The sequence below is a fragment of the Sebastes umbrosus genome, chromosome 4, assembly GCF_015220745.1.
Source record: "Sebastes umbrosus isolate fSebUmb1 chromosome 4, fSebUmb1.pri, whole genome shotgun sequence".
NCBI lineage: Eukaryota > Metazoa > Chordata > Actinopteri > Perciformes > Sebastidae > Sebastes > Sebastes umbrosus.
Genome location: NC_051272.1, coordinates 20,294,518 through 20,319,991, shown reverse-complemented (window position 1 = coordinate 20,319,991; position 25,474 = coordinate 20,294,518). Strand labels below are relative to the sequence as shown.

Genomic DNA, 25,474 nt, shown 5'->3' with positions numbered 1-25,474 from the left:
AAGAGAGTCTTCTCTTAGGTGATGTTGCGGCACAAGAAAAAAAATAAATAAACTGAAAGCCCGTGCACAGTCTTGCAGCCTTTTCTCTCCCTTTTTTGGATTTTTAACTAAGCACTCCTCATTCTCAGAGTTTTACCCAAGGGGGTAAAACTCTCTCATCTTCAATTTGGATTAGGTTTCTCCTTTGAGGTGATGTTGCAGCAGAAGACCTAGAAAAGAAGCTGACTGCACAATTATCCCGAGTGCACATTGCACATTAATAATAAAGCATACACTCCCCACTTCTTTATCCCCCAAACACTTGCTTGCAATGTTTTATCCCTGAATGCTGCTTGTTTGTGTACTGGGGTTTACGCTTTTTATCCCAGTTTCTACCCATGTATTCTGCATTTTTAAGCACCTGCATGCTGCTTTAATTTATACACCTTTTAGACAGAACTGTATGTGTGTATATAATTTATGTAGCCTATCATTGCCCTTATTTGGATCTTCTCTCTGGCTTCTGTCTTACAACCAAAAATGATCACAATTAACTCTCTTTTTATGCAAACACAAGCTGCCCACACATACACTCACACACTGCAGGTTGTTGCAGAAAGCTTTAATAGTGCCGAAAGACATCAGGAGGTGTTGAGAGACGTTTCAGTGAGAGAAAGCAAGTAAGAGGGGAATTACAGTGCAATATGTGCTGCAGACAAACTGCATACCCAACGGAGCAGAGCGTCCTCTAGACTCCTCTTTTACCTCCCCCCCTTGGCTCTAACTGTCATAACAAATTCATATGCACACAGAGGTTCAGAGAGCAAGGACTCAGGTACTTCTTCCGATGGACGGATGGAGGACTACTGCAGTGAACTGTTCAATTTCAAACATTTCTATTAGGGCAAGAACCTGGCGATACGATACATATCATGATACAGGGGTTACAATCAGTGGGCAACCTCTTGGTCAGAGAAGTGAAGCCAATGCTGAAGTGCCTTAAACCTGTATTCTTTCTAATAGCCAGCAGGGGCGACTCCTCTGGTTGCAAAAAGAAGTCTGATTGTATAGAAGTCTATGAGAAAATGACCCTACTTCTCACTTTATTTATTACCTCAGTAAACACTGTAAACATGAGTTTATGGTCTCAATCGCTAGTTTCAAGTCTTCTTCAATACAGCATGATGTTCATTTAGTAAATTATGGTCCCATTTAGAGTCAAGTAGACCATAAAGCAGGGTATGCTTTAGGGCGGGTCTACCTTGTGATTGACAGGTTGCTACCACGGCGTTGTCTGGTCCGGGAGTTGTCCATGTTTCAGTCTTAGACCTTTAACCCTGTCACGGTGTGTTTTCAGTTCATGAAAGTTAAATGTAACATTTTGGTCGCCTAAAAATGTCCTACTCAGCGTTCGGTTGTACTTAGCTCCACCCTCTTGTGTCACTCCTGGTTGCAAAAAAAACAAGATGGTGATAGTCAATGCCAACCTCGAGGCTTCAAAATGGCAGTCCACAAACCAGTGGGGGACGTCACGGTGACTACGTCCACTTCTTATACTGTATACAGTCTTCAGTTGCGATTCAATATATTGCAATACTGTTAGCAAAGCGATATATTTTAGGGAAACTGTCATTGTATAAAGATGAGGTTCCATTGTATTGACCATGTTACGGAAGCCTTCCGGTTGAAAACAGATTACAAAAACACAACACAAAATGAACCACTGTCTGCCACGAATCTTTGCATGTAAACCATTAATTCAAAATCGATAGTGTTTTGGAGAATCTATACAGTATCACAAAACATAATATCGCAATAATAAAGTGTATCAATATTTTCTTACACCCCTAATTTGTATGCTATTTGGCACAGAATATGTTCCTTTACATCGCCATGTGAGCAAACAACGTTATTACGCATCAGAAATCAGTGTCATATACTGTCTCAGTAACATTAAAACCCATAAACACCCACACAGGTGTTTTTAGTTATTCTGGCTGATTAGACCTCTGCTCAGGTAGAATTGGGCCGAGCTTTGATGGGAATTCATTAGCTCACAAATCTTCATCTACCAATAAGAATGATAAAGGTGTAAAATTGTCCTGCCCCAACAGGTTCAACAAAGCTAACAGGTAGATGTCACTCAATTAGTCTATATACGCCCACATAGTTCTTAGAAGAATCAGCCAGATTAACTGAAAACACCTGTGTGGGTGTTCAGAGGCTTTAAGGTTGGGCTACAAACCCTGGTTTTATGAAACACTAGAGTTTTTGCTGTCTCCACTGAGTCAAACGACAGACCCTTTTCACTCAAGAAAGACTTAACTTGTCCTTGACAGGTTGCAGTCACTCAGCCCACCCGAGCGCTATATACAGTGTAGTGCCACAGTCTGTCAAATGTCCTCTAGAGTCTGGTACACAATTCAGCTCCTGCGTGAGTGTCACTGAGGCCTTGACGTACATTGTGACCAGTGACAGAGCAGACAGTGAACAGGTCCACTTCTACCTGCATCACATGAGACCAAACCTCCACACTCTGTCTGCCTGTCCACCTCTCGCTAACAAGTCCTCCACTAGCAAAGATGGTAGTCTACTGTGTCTGCAGAGGCTGCAGAGCAGGCCCTGACTGGACGATACATTTACACAAATGTGGCAGTGGGGTGAACCAAACCACCTTTTAATCTTCTCTGTAAAGTGGCTCAGGGCAAACCAGAATATCTCCAGCTCCAGTACATAAAAAAGAAAGCCCCTGTGTTTTCTTCAGCGTCCGACTCTGGTTTGTTCAGCAATACAAGACATTATTCAACTGCAGATAACTATGAGGGGGAGTTTGATGCAGTCAGTGCAGAAGAAAGGAAACGAAGCGGCCTCTGTATGTCCTTGATTTACACACCAAATGAAACAGTTTTTAAAGTTCACCATAGCTGAGCACCAGAGTCCTTTTAGAAAACCTCTCATTTTACTGCAGTAAACAGGTTTTTCACCACAGTGAAAATGTTGTTTTTCAAAGGCTAAACGGCAACAAATATGGATTGACACAGACATTTTTTTTTTTTTTTTTTATAAAAACGTGAATTTGCAGACCACTTTCGGATTTATATTTGTTTGTAAATATATGTGGAAATGTGCATGTATCTGGCAGAGGTTTCCCATCATGCCCTGGGTTTTGCAGTCAGTGGTTGGGCCTCGGGCGCCTGGCTCTAAAAACTACGGCTGCCTCGATCTCACGAGGTTATCGTTGCCCACATGTGCATGACGTCAGAGCAAGTCGGTAACAAGTCGGACACAAATCTAACCGGTATACATTGTGCGCCGGTGAGGCCTGGCTCATCTCAAACGAGCCTAATGACTGTGTGAAATTTTAGCAGCGGCGCTCATAATTCTGCATTGACGGTGCACAGAATTAAACACTGATTTTAGTGTAGCCTAATCTTTATCTGCAACTGTGCAGAGATGCTGGGTTTGAAGAGAATGACCAGACATGCAATAAAAATAAGCTGCACAGCATTCTAATGTTAAATTAGAATTTGAATGTCATAGTTATGAATGAAGCTTCAAACTATTCAGTACAGCAGCAGTTACGGAGCAACATTATCATTAATTTTGAGTTAAGTTTCTGTCCACCTGGTGAATGCAAGTCCAATATTCACTCTCTTTTAAACCTGCTTTTGGTCTCTACCAACTCCTGAGGGAAATATCTTTCGGAAATGGCCAATCATGAATAGTGGTGTATTGATATAAATAAGTTTTTCAACTTGGAAGAATGATATCCCACAAACCGTGCTTTTCCTTACTGCATGAATGCTATGCATATCATGGGGGTTTATGTAACAGCTTTCACTTAACAGAGAGAGTGCCATGGAAGAATGACATTTGATATTCTGTCAATGCACACTTCTCTTTTCCCTCATGATGCATTTACTACAAAGGTTACAAAAGCTTTTCCAGGTCCTTCTGGGTGTCTCCTGCACACATTTGGTTTGGTTCAACGGCATCATGAATATTACATTGAGGCTCAGGAGGAGAGGGAAGAGGCGTACGGTGCTCTGGGGCAGGTGAGAGAGAAAGAGACTGAGGCTGCAGTAAAAAAGACGAATAAAAGAGGCGTACATCGATAAATCCTGAGAGCATCAGGGGACGGAGACCAAAAGAGAACAAGATATACCAGAGCAGTGAAATATCTGTCACAGTCATGAATGCCATGAAAGATATACGCCTGTTTCTGCAGATGAACATCTCTCAGAGGAGGAGCACATGTCTCCTCTATACACTGTTACAGTAAGCCTGGAGTCAACGAATCCATAACCAGCAGGCCCGTTACAGCATCCACTTACATAATGAGGAGCTTAATCAAAATTCAAAACTATAGCACCTTACAGCATACACCCATGTTAATAATGCAAAGGAAGGAAGAAAGGTTTTCACACTTACTGTACAGAGAGAATAAAAAACCTTTAAGATATTTATTAGTTAATATATATGTATTTTAATATTTAACATACTCTTCTATATGGGAATTCTGAATATATTAATAGTAGATGGTATATTAAATATGCTCTGGAGCAAATGCCAGTAGGGATATACTTTATAGTGAAAGTAGACAAATCAACATAGATGCAAAAAAGCCAATCAATACTAAATAGATATTAGAGAAAATATTCAGCAAAACATGTAACAATTATAACGAATAAATTGAACAGTAAACATGTACAGCACATTCTAAATAAATTAAATTAATACACATATGTTAAAAAAAAACATGAAACACTGTGAATGTATTATTAGCAGCATTGATGGGCCAATTTTCTTGCTTGGTGTCTTTCTTATTACCACAGATAACAAGCCAAATGACAATGTGTCATCAGTCTATAAAAAATATATTAATATATTATATATGTACATTATGTGTTTATGTCGTGAAATACAAGAAAGAGGGTCATCATAACAGAGAAAGTAACAGAAGTCTCATTAGCTTGTTGCCCGCCATACAAGTTATTCTGGTAAATGTATGAAATCAGTAGCCAAAATGAAAGAACATGAGGCAAGCTGATGGATAGTGAGTACACTAAAGGTAAATTACAACACCTAATCACAAATTAAGCTTATTCATTTTCGTGGTACTAACTAAAATAAATCCAGTATAGAAGATTCATATGTTCCTCAGATTTTGGCTGCGTATGTCTGAGTGTGCATGTTTCCTCGTCCACGATTGTATTTCGATAATCATTTTAATTGTTTAAGTCATTTATCAGGCAAAAATGGCAAATATGCACTGCTTTTCCAATGTGAATGCTGATTGTCTTTAATATAATTGTAAATTGAATATCTTTTCTGACATTTTATAGACGAAACTATCGTCAATTTGATCAAGAAAAAATAACCAACAGATTAATAATGAAAATATTTGTTAGTTGCAGTCTTAGTGTGACTTTAAGTCTCCTTACTCAGCCTTTTTTTAGAGGGGTATTTCTGTAAGAATTGCATTTTTTCAGTGATTGGATGGCGAGCACTTCTGTTCTGGAAACCGCTCAGAAACCCCGTTATTGTCAATCTAGCTAGGAAAGCCATCCATCCTCTGAATGCTCGGTGTCTCTAGCAGTTTGTGGTTGTTAAGTTTCATGAGACTAAGATCATCACACATGAATACAACTGGGCTCATTGGATCCAAAAGAGTCTCAGCTTTAAAGTGATACACAATTCATGCAATTCCAAGACTGTTTAGGGACCCCAGTATGTCCAAACTTGACCCCCTGTATCACTCAGCCCTGAGGTATGTCACTAATTCTGGCTTTAGTACCCATCATTGTACCTTATACAGCATGGTAGGATGATCGTCCCTCACTCTGCAGAGGTTACAACATTGGTACATTTTAGTCTATAAGATCATCTCTGGCAAACTTCCGACTTGCTGAAGCAGGAAGTTTGTAATTCTCCAAAAACAGTTCTAATCTAAGGTCACATAAATGGCTTCAGTTTAAAGTACCTTCCATCAGTACAGAAGCTGGTAAAAACAAGCCTGTTCCAATACAGTCCTTGGTCCTGGAATGATTTACAGGCCAGGCTTAAACTTGAGACCTTTGTCTCTTTAAATGATTTTAAACATAGAATAAATTTAGCGGTCACTGCAAGCTGCAGTTGTTTCAATTAAATAGCAAACACATGACCAACATGCTGCATTGTTAATGCACTGTATGGTGATGTAATGTATTTTGACATACCTATTGTTGCTTTCGTGATTCAACGTTGTCTTTTTATGTGTTATATGGATGCTGCTATTTGACCCTGTCTTGGCTATAGGTCCTACTTGTAAAAGAGGTTTTAATCTCAATGTGACTTCCTAGTTAAATAAAGGTTATGATGATGCAGAAATAGGAGAAAATAACACATTTATACTGCAAGTAAACAACTGCATGGTTCTTGCCCCAAACTGCATGTGATTATCATAAAGTGGGCATGTCTGTAAAGGGGAGACTCGTGGGTACCCATAGAACCCATCTTCATTCACATATCCTGAGGTCAGAGGTCAAGGGACTCCTGGGAAAAAGTTATTCTTCGCTAAAATTTGTAGTAACTTCGTAGCGATATTAGCGTTATCAGTTAGAGCATTCTGACAAGCTAGCATGACATGGTTGGTTTTGCTGAGCCTGGTACAACCTCTGAAAGACAGAAATAGCGGCCTGAGTGTTAAGGACTTAGTAAACACTTAAAATGTCCTCATAGCTTCTTAACTACATTATAGTGTTCATTCATTAAATGTTTATATACTGCTACATAGGGAGACTTCAAGTTTTACCAAGAAAACCTTATCTCATTATCTGAGTGGTTTCACACACTCACACATTGCACTTGAGCAGAACTTCATGCTGCAATAATAAACGGCGTGCCCCAAAACCCTGGCAACAGAAATAGCAGCACACCTGACAGAATGCAGCTGTCAGTCGGAGCGGAGACGAGATATTAACTGACGGCATCATCCTACCCTTTCAGCTTTGCCCTTCTCTCCGTCTCTTTCCCGCTCTCTCTGGAGAGAGCCGCAGATTATGAGGCAGGGCGAGGCAGATATACAGAGAGAGAGAGAGAGAGGTGGTGAGAGACGGAGCCCATGTAGGGTGCCATGCTCCAGCCCTGTGTGTGGCCGCCAGCAAGTACCCAGCACCCTCCACGCTAACGTCACGAGCACCGGCTACCATATGCTGGAGCCCCTCGGCGGAGCTATTCTCAGCCATTTACTCTTTTGTTTTTTATCCACACACCTCTTTCTGTTTGTCTCTTTCTCCATGTGAGCGGAAACCTGGACTGAGAAATGCTCGTTGGATAACAGCATCTTATGTAAGAGACTGTAGGTAGGGCAGATTAGGTGCTACTGGCTCTACTGGAGAGTCTGAGGCCAGACCGGCAGATGGTACAGAACGGTATGATGGCGGCAGATTTGTCAGAAAAAGCACATTGGCTCTTTTTCCTCGAAAGAGACAACTAAATCCCATCGATACTGAAATAATCCCATTGACTCCTATAATCTCTGTGTGTCATTTAGGTGACTGTAGGTCCATTGTGACCTCCAAAGCTGCAGCTTGATTGGATTTGTGTATCTTCTTTGCAGACAAAGAAAAATAAACTGTATACTGCATTTGAAAGAAAATGGGGTTTAATCTACCTCCATGGCATCTGGCTCATTTTCTACTGTAACACCATACTTGCCAACCATCCTGATTTTACCGGGAGACTCACGTTTTTCATTGCCCTCTCCCAGTTTCCTCCCGGGATCACAATTCGCTCGTATTTCTCCCGATTTATGACAAAGTTTCAAATTTTTTTTCTTTTTCGTTATCTTAGCCTGTGTCTGGAACTGAACAGTTTGTATAATCCCTACTGTTTCCAACCGGACGACAATAGAGCTACACCAACTGTCGTTTCCCGGTGGAAGAGAGCGGTCTATGCTCGTGACACAGCCACAGTGTGCAGCGGCCAAAAGTTGGGCTTTGCTCAATGCAGTGAAAAGCCGTCGTGGCGCGGCGCAAGCCACTGAAAATAATGTGTTTAAGAGTGCAGTGGTGCCGTTGTGTCTGAAAGGACCCTCAGTGAGTGAGAGAAGGAGAGAGAAATGGAGAGAACTAAAAGAAAGAAATAGCATAAATAAATAAAAACGGATCAATAATAGTTTATGCCAGAGAGTCACACGCCAAGTTCACTTTTTTCACTCTTTTAAAGTCGCCAGAATGCAGAAAAAGAATCTCTGAAACTCAATTTGTTCTTTTCTGGATGAGGACCCCCAGACCTCCAGGCGTTGGCTTAGAAATCCTCCCTTTTTATTAAGATCTCAAGGTTGGCAAGTATGCGTAGCACACTGTCAGCTGCAAGTCTGAGTGTGCTGTCAGTGTTTCAGCATGTCATTGATTGCACTGTGTGTGGCTGATGGAAATACACACTACTTTTCCATCACTCACACATCTGCAGTACGACTAAGCAGCCATGAAAAGGGATTCACATTTACTCCCACAGTTCTTTTGTGGATCCCATTTTCTCCTCTCTAACTGTGACAAACTGAATTATGCATACACACATCCCAAACTGCTCTATCTCACGCTGCATATGGATACATTTCTACCACACACACATGCATATATACCGGTAACCATAACCCCTCTCTGTGTGAAATATACACAGCGGCTTAAGTGCTGTACATCATTTGTCACTTCTCACAGTGACACATTTTGGTGCTGGTGAATAAAAGAGCGTGTTGACTGAACTGTCAGCGTCTCTGGTGAATGAGCCCACGGCTGGCAATGTGGCATTTAAGGTAAAAACTAAAAGTCAGCAAAAAAAAAAGAAGAAAGAATGGGTACAGATGCTGTGGGAACTGCCTCTGAGTGTTTATCCCAGTGGGGCTTCACATGAATATGCATAGTTTGCTTTAATGTAATAGCTAATGTTACACTCCCACAGGTTAAATAGTGAACTGAATCAGTTCAAAGGGTTCTTTGTGCCGTCTTCCATGTATCTTTTATGAGCTACAAAAAGACAGTAGCCTTATTACTCACATCCAAACAGAACAAGATAACAGCTTGTGATTGTTCTTCATTGGTTAGTAATGTGATCTGCTTGCTTCATCTGTTGTCTGCTTCGCTGTTACCAGCGTTGAGCTCCAGGCAGAGTGAGACTCCTGCCAGTGCTGAGGCCCAGTGTGACAGTGTGGCCGGGCGCTGGGATGACTCACGCTGCTCAGACTGGAGACGAGCAGCCCAAGACCAAACAGCACACTGTGGGAGGGAGGTGGGAGCGGGAGAAATAGCCTAAAGTTTCAACGGCCAAATGGTTGCTTCGGCATGTTTTAACGGTTTGACGACAAACTGCGTATATCTCACATTTCTTCATGACTTTTTTTCAAAGCGTACTGGAAGTTGGCGTTTCCTGCAAGCACTTGAATGCACCAACACGTTTCTAAACATTGCCTGCTGTTGACTTGCATACTGACCACTGGCATCACACTGGAAAAAAAAGGCCACTTCAAAAATAAGCACAATGAAAACAATGAATACAAGGTGTTTTTGCTTATAATATGCAAACAAAATCTGCCAATGGAACAAGTTAAAATACGCTGGTAAGAGTTCTTGAAATAGGATGTAATATTTAGGCCTTTCAAGATAAAAAAAGATCTTGAAATTAGCTGGTAAAGCTCATTTTTAGCTATATCTCACTAGTATTAGGACGTGTTGTGTGTCATAATAAGCCTGTAATGTTCAAAAGTAGTATTTTTTCACTTAACAAGATATTCAAGATTGTTGCATTGTCTAAAACAAGTCCCTTTATCTCACTGGAATGTTTTTTGAAGTGTTAACCTTTTAGGCGATTGTGTCATTTATTAAGTATTATGAGATATTGTTACTATTAATTAGACAAATATACTTGGTAAGATTTTGCATTTTTGTCTTCAAATGTTCAGTATGCTTCCTGTTTGTAGAGTTATAGCTGTTGCATCACAGATTTTATATAAGATTAGTTAGGTGGTGCCTTTCCCTGAATAAGTAGTAGTCAATATGATATGGACGGCACTTTGATAGCGCTAAACTGCCATGTTTAGTGCAAAGCACTGGCCTGGCCATCGGGAGCAATTTGCTGTTTGTGGCCACTGTACTGTAGGGCTTATGGACAATATTTTCAGGAAGTGATATGCTGTATTTGCTGGGATTGAACATGATTATCTGCCACAATCCAAAAGGATTTCAGTTGATAATCTGAGCCTGTGAAAGTCTGAATTTGTTTCATCTTGCTCTGATGCCACGGGGAGCCTGTCCTTGTGGTTTGATCCTCAACTCAACATGCTCTATAGGCTCCCAGGTTATTTCTGCTATTCTTCCTTTTCCATTTCTCAGGCTATGTATAGGCTTCCATAATCATGTCTTTTACTGGTCTTCCTCATATAATTCTCATAACTCAGTAAAGAAAATACGGTTCACCTACAGAGCTTCTTCTGTGAGCATAGTTGAATGGTGATGGCGTAGAATGAGACTGATTAATCTTTCCTTCCTAGTCCAGTCCAGACTCTAATGAAGCGTGGGCTGCAGCATCAACCCCCTCTTCTTCTTCTTCACGCTGGACAATCAGGACTTCTCTCTGGCTCTAGAGATGAGTCAATGAGCACCAAGAAAAGAAGACATGGCCAAAAGACTATGACGATGCTATGACATAACTGCATCCAGATAAATGGGGCAATTAAGAGTGCATGATCTACTGTATATAGAGGGACTAAATGGAGTGTGATAATGTGTTGCCACTTAAGGCTACTTCGTGGTCCAGTTATGGGAAAGAGAATAAAGAAAGAGGGTTATAAATGTGGGGATAGTGCTGTTTTAGAAACACAGTATATATTCAGTATATAGCCTCTTGTGTTACTTTGTTAGTGTATAATATGTGTCAGTTTATGTGGCTATATGAGAAAAAAATAATGAGAAATATATAGAAGTTAGTTTGCTAGTTTGACACAGCATAGACTGGAGATGAGCATTCGTTTAGACAGCTGGCTGGACACAAATTTAAGACAGTTCTCTAAAAAAAATATATATATTTCCGAAGTGTCAAGGATACAGTGGAAAGTGGAGCGAGAGAAACTTTTAAAAAACTGACTCCAACTATCTCCCCTGGAAGATGAGGAGCATGTGTCTTGAGATGAGCTGTCTACAGTCCAAAATCTATTTCTGCTTCAGTTGCTGGCAAAACTCGGCAGTTGCTGGAAGGGAGCAAGGAGCTTCGAGGCATCCTCTGTATCCCGCTCTGTCAACATCTTCAACAATTTTCTGCACAACGAGCACATAATGCCCACAGCTAAACCTATCAATTCAATTCAAAGGATTAGAAGGAGCAAGAAATGGCTTGTTTCATCAAATCATCTCTGTTCTCTACCAGAACAAGTCTTGGAAAAAAACTTTGTAAACCATCTTGCAATGCTGCAAATAATCTTCCCACATGAACATATTGAATATTATAGCGTACTTGTAGGCTGCGGGAAGCACTCTGACTTTTACAATAGGGAATAAAACTCAGCAAAAAGGAGATCTTTAAAAATATGAATTTGACTAGTGTCAGAAAAGGTGGTCTGATGTATGGATAAAAAAAATAGACTGAAAAAGATAATACTTGACAGGAGGGTGAAATATTTATTATATTTATATTATTATATATATTTATAACTTCATTTATTAATAATTTAATTTAGTCATTTATTTATTTGTATCTCTTTATATTTCTTCCTATTATTATTATTATTATTATTATTATTATTATTATTATTATCATTATTATTATCATATCATTTACCATTTTTAATGATATATTTTTCATATATTTCTTATTTATTTATTTATTTTAATTATTATCATTTCTCCCTTGTTTTTGAATATTTTTTTCAATTTACAGTTACTATCTGTTATTATATGTACATATTAATTTATTTGTTTCGGTTCAGGTTGTATTATTATTATTATTATTATTATTATTATAATAATAATAATTACAATTTATTATATCATTTTTATATTTCTTATTTTATTTTTTAATTATTATTATTTCTTCTCCCTTGTTTTCAAATACTTTCTTTTTCAATATACAGTTACTATCTGTTATTAAATAAACATATTACTTTATTTATTATGGTTTAGGTTGTTGTAGTCATTTTTCTTAAGGAAACAATAAAAAGATGATTAAAAAAACAACAACTTAAAACTTAAGAACTGTCTGAGCTAGTAATGTGTAAAGTGGTTGCTACGGTACATCTGGAACGCCAGCTGTCTGTCTCATCCATCTCATTGTCTCCTTGAAGTTAATGATCAGTGACTTGTCATCTTTACAGTAATATCCTCTTCTTCTTTTTTTAAATCCTGTCTACTTTGGCCAAATGGTGTATATTCAGAGAGCGTGTGCGCTCTGACTCTTAATGCCCACACAGACCATCTGGTGTGACGGCGCCTCATTATTACACATTGATTGAAGTTGGCGTTAGAAAGGAGAACAGGCTGCGAATGCCTTCAGGTGAAGCAGGACATGCAGTAGGAGGGACACGGCGTGCTCTGAAATTATCGAGTGACTACACTCAAGGTTGACACACAAGGGTGAGACATGTGCCTCTTTAATAAATGTAGCACTTGAGGTTAAAGCCGAGGTGGGGATGTGGAGGTAGAGGGTGGAGGGAGTGCAGTAAACCGCAGTGAGCAGGCTGGGTGGAGGGCTTATGTAACAGGTCCAGATGCAGTCTGCACCTCCACAGAGGATAAAGATCGGCAAGGGCAATGGGGATCAAAAGAGACCTTTGAATTCTCTATGAAAACACTGAGTTGGCCACCAGTTCAGGGACGATGGAGGTAAACAGCTACAGCTGAGGCTGCGCTCTCTCAGTCAACAGTTAACATCAGGAGTATCCACCAGGGACAGACTGAGGGGCTGCGGCAGAGCACCAACCAATGATGATGCGGTTACATTATTTTTATTACAGCATTTTCAGTGAAAATAAAAAAATAATTGTAATAATGAAAATGCAAGGTTTCATAAATGTTCCCTCCAGCCACGACTTTCTAATATAAAAGTGCTTAAGGCCTAGTCTGACTCAGGCACAAACTACTGCAGCTGCAGAAATTAATGCATTGTACTTTTATATGTTTTGCATAGAAGTATTCACATTATTGAAGTAAAAGTAGCAACTCCAACTCCATTACAAATGTTTACTTAAACTACAATTACTGCCTCGCGGTTGTATGTCTCCGCCAACCAGTCAAGTTGCAGTTTACATCCATGTCTGTCCAAATTGTCATCACGTTATCATTTCATCCTGTTAGACATTTGTGTGAAATTATCATAATTAACATATGAATTCTTGAATTATGGCCCAAAACATGTTTTGTGAAGTCACAGTGACCTTTGACCTCCAAAATCTAATCAGTTCATTGTTGAGTCCAAGAACTAACTCCAGGCGTTCCTGAGATATCATGTTCACGAAAAAGCTACGGTTGGACGGAAGGGCAACCCCAAAACATAATGCCTCTGGTCACAACTGTCGCCGGCACGGAGGCATATTAAAAGTGTAGTGTTATTATTATTAGTAGTAGTAGTATTATAGTGTTAGCAACAAAATGTACTTAAAGGAACAAAAGTTAACGCACTGATTAAGCAGAATGGTCCCTGTCAGTGACATATTATCATATTATTCGTCCATTATCATTAATGCATTAATATGGAAGCAGTGCTGTAATGTCGTAGTTGGTCGAGATGGAGCTTGCTTCATATACTTTTGGCAGATTTAATAAATAATAATATGTCATGTTTTATATACTGATCATATGTTTTGTAGAGCACCTTTAATCTTAAAAATGACTTGTAACGATAGCAGTGTTAAATAAATGTAGTAGAATGAAAAATGCATTGTGCTCTGAAATGTAGTGAAGTAGAAGTATAAATCATCATATAATGGAAATACCTCATCATCGTACTTAAGTACAGTACTTGAGGACTTAGTTACTTTCTATCACTGTGCATCTACGCACATCATACACCAACATGTGAATTACTGTCACTACAGGATGGAAGTTTTTTTTGCATGGGTCACAGTGTCCTTGGCGTCCCACCTGATCCCTCCCCCTGTGGGATAAATCAGCAGCCTCTCCAGCCTGAGCTCCGGCCTGAGCCAGGCCACTTCTCAGATCACAGGGATTAACTCTAATCTATAGTCTGCACCCTGCAGGGCTACAGGGACACAAAACACAGGGGAGTCATGGCGATGAGCTGGCTGGCATTTAGAGTTTGTACTCCACAGCGCTACAGCCAAACTCACAAAGTGTGAGCTAATTAATCAGCATTGATTTGTTTGGTTTGATGTCCATGTTCTTAAATTAAAACAACTGTTCTGCTTCCCCACATGAGCATTAAATCAACAAATATGCAAAACAGCAGCACAGGTATCCCTGTGAATCTCTCTTGCATTGTATGTAAATTAGTGAGCGTGTGTGTGCAATATGTATGATGGTGTGTGTGTGTGTAGATATCCATCATCCATCCTCTCCTCCTGCTATCCACCATCAGCAGGACTGTGAGCTGCATGGATGATGGTTCCCGCAGGCTATAATTAGATGGTTCCACTAGTTGCATGTGTTTCTAAGAAGGCTGTTAATGCAGACGTGATTTGAAAACACATCACCTGTGTAGACGTGAGGAAAACGGGCAAGATTGATTGTCGTTGTGTGATTCTAAACGAAAACCACGGCGTTTAGTATGCACTCTAGAGATCATCCCTATCTCGCCTCCTGCAAAGGTGCCATGTGTGGATTAGTGCACCGGGCAGTGTTGTGCATCCAGTTGATTTGATTGCAAAAAGGTTGCGGGTCAGCACATTCTGTTTCAGCGCTGCCTCTGAAAAGACCCAGTGAGCATACAGATCGGCTCTGCATTGATTCCGAACCAGTTGTCGTCACTTCTCTTCACTATGTGACTGCAACTGTCGTGTCCCCCAGACGACCAGTGTGGATTTCAGCCAAGATTTCTGAAGACTATTTAGGATTTGAGAGCAACTCTGCAGAGGATTCATATTTCTGTTGCTTCTAAATCTCTCTGGTCTTATTTGTTGTGTCACTCACATCAATTTGAACCCCGGCTTCTCATTCTTTCATAGAGGCATAGAAACTCGGGGAAATTTTCTTTCCCACTATTTTCTCTAATAACAGCAGACAACACTCTCCCATGTTGTTTCACTATCTAGCGTTACACAAATCTGCCCCACTGGGTATCTGACTTGATGTGCCGTAGAGAGACATCACTCCACGCTCTGTACGTAGCTGCAGCAGCACGAGTGACTGGACGTATCAAACTGTTTCTAACATGATGATGGTAACCGGCAGCTCCCAAACTGCCACAGACTGCTCTAAACAAAAAGGTCCGAGGTAAGCACAACCTCCTGTCACAGGCTGCAGTTTGGACGTTCCAGTGCAGCTTTTGTGAAGGTTTCAGGATGCTGCACATTCATACAACTGGACAAATTCAGACTACACAGATTGTAAAGAAGAGGTGAATACTTATGAAGTTAATTTGAAAGGCCACAGGTAATTTATTGATGAGATCGGGGGTGTATTGTGGAATTGGTAGGCCTCAAAGAGTAAAATCATTCCATTATTTTTTCATTTATTGAAAATGGAAAATACCAGTTTACTGTTGATCAGTCGCTGGTTTATTTCTCCCATGATCCATCCACTTAACATTATTCCCATTACATTGCTTTCTAAATGTATGAATATTATGAATATTCATTCAGCAGCTTTAAAGGTGCAGTGTGTAGGATTTAGTGACATCTAGTGGTGAGGTTGCAGATTGCAACCAATTGAAACTTCTTCTGTGTGTGCCAAGAGTGTAGGAGAACTATGATGGCAAATGTGAAAACCTGAAAAAAATGTGAATGGCCCTATCTAGAGCCAGTGTTTGGTTTGTTCGCTCTGAGCTCCTGTAGAAACATGGCGGCCGGCTCCGTGAAGAGAACCCGCTCCCTATGTAGATATGAACAGCTCATTCTAAGGTAACAAAAACACAACAATTCTTATTTTCTGCCAATAGATCGATAGTAGTGTGGTGACATTTTGAACCCCCTTTCACTGCATTAGCTTTGTCTTTAGTACTTCACAAAGTTAAACCAAATTTAAGTGAACTATGGATAAATACTATTAAACTGGCATTGATGGAGCATGAATGAATGATTATGAAGTGTCGCATTGAGTTCAAGTGAGTAAACTCAATGCAGATAAGATGCAGAAGGTCATTCAAGGGTGAATGACAAAAAAAACTGCAGAAATCAGTCGAAGATGAAAAAGCTCTAATATGCTGAAAGTTAATATATAACTTTTTGTGCAAAATTTTCTTTGTTTACTACTTTGGGATTAAGGCAATTATTGACAAAGCTTAACAGCACTTCATCGAACTAAAGTCAACTCTCGTGTGCATTTTAATAGAAATGTGTTTAATTTATATGCTAATTTTTTCTATAGCATCATTGGGATTGGTAACTTGAGGAAGTTGTAATTCAACAAAAATGCATGTGGCCTAAAAAGTTAGTTAATCCCCGGCCACTGATGGTCATGTATTAGCACGCAGACACAGGACGTGCATTTATTATGTGTCCCGAATAAACTGAGTGTTGCTATGTGAAACATACACACATACACGCACAAACACAGGAAGCAAAGCAACACAAAAATGTAACCGATGTAATCAGCCTTTTCCTCAGTCAAGTACTAATCTGTTTTTAGGTATCCAGACAAGAGTGCTCATTTGCAGCATTAACTCTGGAGAGCTTGAACACGCAGGTCTGATCCTGTTGCAGTGAACTGTGCAGACGGCTGCTCTCATGCCGAGCTCCACCACTTTCCACCTCTGCATTCGGCTGGGCTGTATTAATGGTCCTTTCAAAACCAGCCTCTCAATAGAGCTAATGGACCTTAGGAGTGAGAGTCAGACACAGAGAAACAGATAACGATACACAGAGTGAAAGAAGGAGGTGACCCAAAGGATCAGCATGTCTTTACCGAGCTCTGGTATCTGATTTCTTTTCTTTTGTCGGTCTGTCTTCACACTCTCTCATATGTTATCTCCCAGTTCTTTGTTCTCTATATTGTCATGTATGTTTACCTTTTATCTTCCCGCTGTCCTTTCTCACTACTGTCCAGTAGTACAGGTTTAAGGTTTTGTTGTGTAGATGCCTCTTGTTTGATCTTTATTCATCTTTATCTAAAATATATTTTAACTGAAAGCTCTATTTATATAAATGTATATAGCGTACTGGTACACATACTCATATACGTATATATTTACTCATATATTTCATATACATGTAATGAAAATAACATATAATGTAATATTACTTTTTCTTTACTTACAAAGAGACGGACAGCCTCAAGTTGACTGACAGCAGCCTAGTAGCTCAATTTACAAGCTTAGTCTAAGGTCAGTAGTAAGGTCAGACCAAGCGTCAAAGTGAAAAGTGAAGCCAATGCTGAAGTGCCTTAAACTTGCATTCTTTCTAATAGCCAGCAGGGGGCGACTCCTCTGGTTGCAAAAAGAAGTCTGATTGTATAGAAGTCTATGAGAAAATGAGCCTACATCTCACTTGATTCAAATGCTGCAGAAAGCACAGGCTTGTGCACATTCTGAAAAGTGCTCCCTAAAGTATTAACTACCAAAGACATCAACAAAGAAGCAGAGGATGTTTTCCAAATGCAATTTTGTCATTTTGCTTCCCTGTGAATTCCAAAGCAAACCTTTTATTTCAGGAGAAAAAAACATCCACACAACCAAGCCCACACTAACAGAACAGACCAAAACAAAAAGAGGGAAAAATAGACATCTGACCGCTAAGTAAGTCTGTATTTTTCCAAATAGGCCGCCTTCAGTCTGCACATTTGTTCTGCTGACTTTACAAAGCCTACATCTTGCTTATTCACAGGTGTGACTCATATGTTTTTTGAGAAGAAACAAAATCTCACCAAATATAGAAAAAAGGCTGGCAGCCGACATAACAGAGTACGTAGACGGGGTGTAAAACTGCGAAGTAATTATCAGTGACCTCACAGTCTTCTTCGTTAATTGCCGTGCAGACCCCTGAAGAACTGCAGGACAAAAAAGATGGAGAATGAAATGGACAGACTGTACTCACTGGAACAAGGTTATGAAGAGGAAAGAGGAGAGGGGAGTTGAAGAAAAGAAAAGGTATGAAAATAAATATTGTGAGGTCAAAATGAGCAGGTGAAACAAATTGAGATGCACAGGAGGGTGTGGAGGAAACAGACAGAGATGAGGTTAAAGAGCTTGTGCATCTTGCTGCTCTCGGCTCAGTGGGGGAAAAAACATGCTTACATCTGCATGCCATAGACGTGAGCAGATGCACAGACAGAAATAGCTCTGGCGAGGTAAAAGAAGGATACGAGTCCATCTAGGGCAGGATGGACGCAGGAACATTTCTGCAGCACTCAGCTTTGTTTGGTAGACATTTTGAGAGGTCTAATGTATCCTGGTGGTTTGCTTTCTCATCAAATATTCAGCCTTGTTTTTGACCTGGGCTTCACAGAAAACTCTCCTCCTGGAGAGAGAGATTGTGATTGGCTCCCACCGGCTGATTCACTGGAGAAGGAGCTCGGCGTGAATTTGTTATATGTTGTTAAGTGTTTATACACAACCTTCCGGCCTCAGCCCGAGGGGATTTGTGAAAGCTGCTGCGAGTGTGGCATCACTTAAATTACATATAGAGCCAACACGTACAGTGTGACCTTGATATTGAGTCGGAGTGTCTGAATAGCTCTTTTTCTCAATGAGGCAAGGTCTTGTTTTGCTATATGCCATTTTTTCACATCATATAATTCTGCAACAAAGACAGGGAAATAACTAGGGTGTACATCACAAGTTTCGTCACGATACAATATCATATTGATTCTTTGGACAACGGTAAGATATTTGCTGACTCAATACGATTTTGATTTGACTCAATTCAGGAGCCTGCGATCGATACAAGAGTTGATATCAACTCACAAAAGCAACTAAAATATAATTTGACAATTTTATTACTGAGCTCTTCCAAACAGTTAAATGAAAAACAGTCTGTTCTTTTTAATGAAAAGAATAAATATAGAGTGGGAATTTCAAAATAAAAGTGTGTCTTAAACATAATATGTATCGATATTTTCACTTTGCATCAATGATATTGGATTGTTGATTATTGAATCGATATATCGGTCCAGATCAATGTATTGTTACACCCCTAGATATAACTGTAGAGAGGCGAAGTCCGGTGGACCACCATGGGACCTCATTTCTGAAAAAATATGAACGGTAGTCAACGGCGAGAGACAAATATTTTACATGATGTTTGTCAATTTAAAGCTACGATGCCTGTGTGTTTCGTTCTGGGATGTACTCTCACCAGCAACGGGTCTTGCTCATTCTTTCGCTTCGTGGCTGATAAAAAGACCAGGAGTCGCTGGATAAAACAAATCAAGATAACGTTACATTTGTGCGTGGAACATAGCTAAGTTAGATAGCTATAGCTAGTGTGGGTGACGTTTATTGTGCGAGACGAGAGATGTAGTTAACTGAGCAGTTTCACACAAAACTAAATGATTCTACGACAAACTGAGATTTTCTTAACTTGCAAAATTATCTTTTAAATTGACAAACATGATATGTGTGATTCATGGTGCAATTTAAACGGGATCAAAAGAATATTTGTCTCTTGCCATTGACTACCGTTCATATTCTTTCTTAAATAAAGTCCTAAGGGGTCCACCGGAAGGGCCGGGACTTCACCGCTCTATAAAATGTACACAATCAGAAAACATTTCTTGGCATGAGATGAGATGTGGCATCCATTTGTGTTACCAAAATGTAAAGAAATAAAAGGAATGGTTTCTCTCTCCCTTTTTCTCTTTCTCTTGCACACACACACACGCACACACATTTTGGCCTGCCATTTATCACTCTCATACTGATGATTTGTACCTCCCCTATCAAAACATCAGCTGACAGTAAGGGGCCCATTACAGATGCAAGTGGGCCACCTGTCCTCCACGGCGAAGGCAGCGTGAGTTTAACCTTCAGCTAAGCGTAATGGAGTTTGACAGCGCTAAGCAGCCAGGCCTCCTCATTAGGCTTCCCTGTGCCAGCCTGCCGTGGTCAGGGTCTCTCCTCTTGGCTTTCTCTTTCATCTCTTAGCTACAGAAGCACAAAGCCCGACGGCCTCCTCATTAAACAGGCTTATTGCATTAATTCATCCCAGCATAACACACTGAGCTGGAGCTGTTCCAAATAATCCCCCTCCTCATTTGTGTTCGTTGAGAACAGGAAGCCGGCTGCTTCGACCCACTGCGTTCAGCTGAGCAGACGTGATGTTTGACAACGCTTGGACTCCTCTCAGATGACGGAGGCCTCTGCTCACGCTGGATGACTTTAGCTCACAGTTATAGTGACAAAATGCTGCCAGCAGCTGAACCACTGACCTCAACAACATTTAAACACCCTCAGCACCCCTAACTCTACCACACAAACATCCACACGCACCTGTGAGCTGAGGATAGACTGCAGGTCATACAAAAAACAGTTCACATTATATTTGGCTGTATTGTAGTTACAGTATACCTCTTAGGTTCTATGCCAGTATTATCATGCAATTAAGTGCATATTATATGTGGTCACGCAGTCTCATTAAAAAAAGTTACATCTATAAATTCTGCATTATATTATCCAAATACACTGGACCATCATTTTTTTTGACCAATAATGAAAAGAGATGTGTGCTTTTCAGAGATATAGGCTGCGTACATGTGCACTTATGTTGTGGTGATGTATTATGAGGGTTATGATGAAAACCAAAGAAGCATGGTAAACATCAAGGTACCAATATCTCTATATATCAATGCCACATCGCCCTGAAGGGGTTTATTTCACAACAATGACCTGCTAGCTGTACATTATCCCGCTTATTACATGGCTACCTACTTAAGAAATTAATAATTTGACACAAAAATGGTCCTCCAGAGTCCGAGATCAGAACTGCGTCCATAGCAACGGTCAGTTATAGATAGCAACGGTCAGTTATACATAGCAACGGTCTGCTATAAAGAAATGACAGACCATAGAATGCCGTGATTGACCAATCAGAAGTAGAGTCAGAGTAATCACAGTAATCAACAAAGCTGGGTAATAATGTTACACCGCCCACCGAAATTCAAAACACAGGATTGGAACTAGAAATGCAACCATTCGACTTTTTTTCTCTCCTGATACCGAGTCCCATACCTTAACTCAGGGTATCTGCCAAGACAGAGTACCGATCCAATACCAGTGTGACGGATTAAAGCTGCACTATTTTGATAATCAATTAATCATTAAATAGTTTTTCATGCAAAAATGGCAGATAACGCAGTTTGGGGTTTTTGAGTGACAGAGCAAGACATTTAAAGACATCACCTTGGACATTGGGGAGGTGGGATGGACATGTTTCACTATTTTCTGACATTTTATAAACCAAACGATTAATCGATTAATCTAGAACATAATCAGCAGATTATGAAAATAATCGTTAGTTGCAGCCCTAGTATACTGATCTGTATACCTCACTGTGTGGAACTCACTTGGACCATTTTCATGTGGTGACATTAGAGGATTAAAGGATTGAGGGGTCACTGAAAACTGTGAAAACTGGTCCGCCATGACTGGACGAAGTGATAGAGGAAACAATTTGAATTGAATAATGACATTGACAAAGAAACTGTATTTAATGTGGACTGACCACTTCATGGCCAACACCGTTTATGCTTATTAAGATCAGTATTGGGGCTAATTGGCCTAATTGGAGGTTACTAATTAGAACCTGCTATTACTCCCAAATTGCCTGACAGGTTTTCTGATACATGCAAACGCAAGGCTTGATTCTGATTGATTTTGATGTGGAGTTCAATTATAGGGGTATGGTTTCTCTTATGTTGGTTTAAGCATTTTGTTTTTCTTTTATAGTTAATTCATTTTTGGTTATTAGTATTTTGTCGGGGTGTTAATTTATTTTAGACACTTCTTGGTTTATTTGGTTGATTAAGAATTAAGAATTGTTAGTTTCAATTAATGGGTTTTAATTATGGGTTCGTTTAATTTTGAGTAAATTCATTTAAGGGGTTTTATTGATTTTGACTTTTTTTTATGCAATCAGTTTTTTGGGTGGGTTTGACTTTTTTAGTTATGGGACATTTTAGTCATTCCTTTTGCACATTTTGGATTTATACATTTGTAGTTTGTAAATAGAGTTGTCTGATTGTGATATTGGATATTTTTGATAATAAAAGATATAAAACACAAGGCAGATACTAAAAGTGATCAATGTTTTCAGTTGCAGATGGTTTATTTATATCAGTAATATTTGTAAATGCTAGATTTTATTTATATATTTTGAAATAAGCTGAGATACTACACCTGTAGCTTACACAGTCAAACAGTAACTGAACCAGTAATGTTCTGAGCTACACTTCAGCACCATGGACAGCACTCTGTGTTCAGCAGTGTGTTGGCTGACAGCTCCAGGAGAGATCCTGGACACTGTCTGCTTATCTTCACTTTGGCTGCTCCCACTGACGAATCATTTATCTAAACAACTGATCGATCAAATTCAAATCCACCCCCAGTGTAAGGGGTTTCCACAACGCGTCATGCCAAGGAACTGTAATGGAAATTTTCATATCTCAGGAGGCCAAAGTGAACCATGTACCTTTAGAGAATCTCAGCGCCTCACATCTAGCAGACCTCGTCACCATAAGCATTAAAAACAGTGACCCGACAGTTTTGTCTTCTGTGACTATAAACAACAGAGGGCTGAAGTACTTGTTATGTCTTGTGATGCTCTGTTGTCTGTTCTGTGCTCACTTAAGGATAATGATTCACTTTATTATTTTTTACTTGTCTGTGTGTTTTGTATTAGTATGTATAAAGGCCTGACTAGTTTTGTGTTCGGGGCTCACTTGCCACAGCCCACTCAGGTGGCTGTGCTCGTGAGTCCATCTGCAGATGCTTCTCTTATTAATATGTGCTTTTTTATTAAATTTACTTGAAAGACAAGTTGTGACCTTGGTTTCTGTCTTGTTTTAACAGAAACTGCCACCACAGACCTGATCAGAAAGACATTTTTTGCCCAAGAAGGGACACCCCAGCACCCCCAATGACTACAGGCAGTTGCTCTGACGTCACACGTCATGAAGATCTTTGAGAGACTGGTTCTGCAGCACCTCAAGCCCCTTGTGAGCGTCTCCCTGGACCCCCTGCAGTTTGCACACCAGGCAAACATCGGTGTGGATGATGCCATCATCTACATGCTCCACAGAGCCTACACACACCTGGAGAGACCGCACAGCACCATCAGAATATTGTTCTTCGACTTCTCCAGCGCCTTCAACACTATCCAGCCACTCCGGCTAGCTGAGAAGCTCTCAGCGCTGCAGGTAGATCATGGCCTGGTGGCCTGGATTACGGACTACCTCACCAGCAGACCACAGTATGTCAGACTGCAGGGCAGCCTGTCAGATGTGCTGGTGAGCAACACCGGCGCCCCCCAAGGAACTGTGCTGTCACCCTTCCTGTTCACCACCTACACCTCCGACTTCCGCTTCAACTCGGGTACATGCCACCTACAGAAGTTCTCCGATGACTCCTCCATCGTCAGCTTCATCGCGGATGACAACGAGGAGGAGTACAGTGCCCTGGTGGAGAACTTCGTAGGGTGGTGTGATAACAATCACCTCCAGCTTAACATTGGAAAGACCAAGGAGCTGGTGGTGGACTTCCGGTGGGCCTAGAGGCCCCGAACTCCCATCACCATCCGAGGGGAGGAGGTGGAGGTGGTGGACAGCTACAAATTCCTGGGAGTACATATGAACAGTAAACTGGACTGGAATGACAACACAGAGGCCCTCTACAGGAGAAGGCTCAGGTCTTTCAATGTGTGTAATAGGCTGCTGCAGATGTTTTACCAGTCTGTAGTAGCCAGTGTACTCTTCTTTGCCGTGGCATGTTGGGGGACACAAAGCACCTGGGTCAGTCCTTCATGCTGGTAGCCATCAGGCTCCACAACCAAGACTGACCCCATATGAGAACTATGAGGAATTTAAGACCTTTAAACATGCACTATCTGCAACCATCTTGGACTCTAACCACTGGCACACTTTACACTTACTTTACATCCTATATACCACTTTATAGACTGCACATATGTACATATTACATTTATTTATTGCACATACTACATTTATTTATTGACGGACTGCATACACTATGTTCACCCATTAACTCTGTATCTTTTATATCTCTATTGTTTTTATAATTTGTGTATACCTTTACCTCTCCTGTGTTTCACTCTGTTTGCTGATGTTGCTGCTTTGACACCTGAATTTCCCTCTGGGTATTAATAAAGGTTCATCTTATCTTATCTTATCTTATCTTATCTTAAGATCTTGTCCCTAGGGCCCAACATTTATTTTTTTTAGGACTGTGTTCAGTGTAGCTGGGAAGATATCATGTTGGCATGCATTCATGAATACAGTGATTATAAACTATCCTCAGCACCTTTCAAGGTCCCCTCCATCATCCCCCTGCAGCCCACTATAGGAGTCCCTCTGCAGATGCTTTTCTTATTAATATATGCTTTTTTATTAAATTTCTTTAAAGACAAATTGTGACTTTGGTTTGTGTCTTGTTTTAACAGAAACTGCCACCACAGACCTTATCAGAAAGACTTTAGGCCCCTCAGACACTTAAGATCTTGTCCCTAGAGGGCCCAACATTTATTTTTTTAGGACTGTGTTCAGTGTAGCTGGGAAGATACCATGTTGTCATGCATTCATGTTGTGAATAAGTACATTGACAATAAGGGGGTTTCGGAGCAGTTTCCAGAACAGAAGTGCTCGCCATCCAATCACCTATTCTTGCAGAAATCTCCAAATGTCAAAAGCTTTTGATGACAAATCACAGCATGGCTTTTTCTATGGTGTTCCTCAAGGTCTTAGTGTCTTAATGTGGTATTTTGGAGGGATTATTGATCATTTTGATCAATTCGTGAGTGGTAAAATGGTTAAATTAAGCACCAAATTGGTGTAACAAATGGTACCAACCCAAAAATTGCTGCAACAACTTAACTGATACATAAGCATATTGTCATGCATACATATTCATGAATACAGTGACCATAAACTATATGTTGTCATGCATTCATGAATACAGTGATTATAAACTATATGTTGTCATGCATTCATAAATACAGTGATTATAAACTATATGTTGTCATGCATTCATGAATACAGTGATTATAAACTATATGTTGTCATGCATTCATGAATACAGTGATTATAAACTATATGTTGTCATGCATTCATGAATACAGTGATTATAAACTATATGTTGTCATGCATTCATGAATACAGTGATTATAAACTATATGTTGTCATGCATTCAT

The 25,474-nt window shown here is 40.1% G+C and overlaps 1 protein-coding gene across 2 annotated transcripts in view; it reads right to left on the bottom strand.

Annotated features, from left to right (window-relative positions):
- The window catches only part of LOC119486811 (LHFPL tetraspan subfamily member 3 protein-like), a 31,873-nt gene that overhangs the window by 4,906 nt on the left and 1,493 nt on the right, over positions 1 to 25,474 (bottom strand). The window lies entirely within an intron of this gene.